Raw genomic sequence first — 1,231 nt, 5'->3', positions numbered from 1 at the left:
GTGTGACTGATATGTCAGGTTTGTCCTAGATATGCTCAAGTCCTGTGACGTAGAACTCACTTCACAGACATTTGATATTTTCATTCATTTCATGGGATTTAAGTAACATAAGGTTAATTGTGGCCTAGGTTAAAGTGGAAACCAACATCAAAGAAGGCTATGGTCAGGGCTTTATGTAAATGTCAATGGAGAGTGTATAATCATGTTTAACCTCCAGAAAGTAAATGTTTTATATCCTCTAATTCAGTGACTTTGTCTAATTTATACAACAATGCTATGCTGTTACCTGAATTGACTTAACATATATCTTTGGTAGCAATCCAAGAACTTACTAAATTGTACAAACTAAATAATAAAAGCCTCAAAAATGATTAAGACCTAATATTTTTAAATTTATGTTTCCATTCAGCAAAATACTCACTTTATGCCCGTCTTCATTTTTTGTATCATATTCTTGGACAAAAGTGAGCATTCAGTCACTGTGTGTGTTCATGTGCCTTCCAGTAACACGTGTGTGTACATTTTTCTTCATTCTTATGATTTTAATTTTAAAACTAAACTTTTGATTAACATTTAATTGTCTGTGTTTTTGTTACCTTGATTTTACATGGGTCTTTCCATTTTATTTTTCAGGTAGTCTTCGGAATTATTTTGGTAAATTTTTGACAACTCTTCACGCTCATAACTCTTTAAATTACTGCTAACATTCCAGCTTTTTTATCTACCCATTGGCTTACCCTTTTTCCTTCTCGCTCCAATATTTTGGAGGTGGCCTTGACCCATGTGAACTTCTCCCCATATCTTTTGCCTGACATTGCATCCTTTCCCCTTCCTTCATTTTCATGCCATACCATTCCTTTTCCATAAACATTAGCTTCTTATGTCTCCACTGATTTGCCATAGTTTCATTATGAATGTTGTAGTGATGAAGGGGATGAGACTGAAAGCCAAATCTCTTTCATCCTATGAATAGTTTCTGAATACAATCTGTGACATAGAATCTCTGTTTTTTGTCTCTCAAAGGGACTTCCTTCAACTACTGTTCTTTCAAAGTCTATATAAATTCAGATGTTATGTTTTTGTCTAATAGGAGTCTTCAGGTAAATTCTCTGATTGGCCTTGATCATATTATTCAAATATTCCCAGATATAGAAATATTTTACACAATATTTTGTGGACATGTTTTCTTTCCATTACAGTAATTTTATTTCTTTTTTTTTTTTTTTTTTGC

This window comes from Myotis myotis, unplaced genomic scaffold, assembly GCF_014108235.1.
Source record: "Myotis myotis isolate mMyoMyo1 unplaced genomic scaffold, mMyoMyo1.p scaffold_m19_p_81, whole genome shotgun sequence".
NCBI lineage: Eukaryota > Metazoa > Chordata > Mammalia > Chiroptera > Vespertilionidae > Myotis > Myotis myotis.
The sequence above is the reverse complement of the archived record's forward strand: the minus strand, read 5'-3'. Positions refer to the sequence as shown.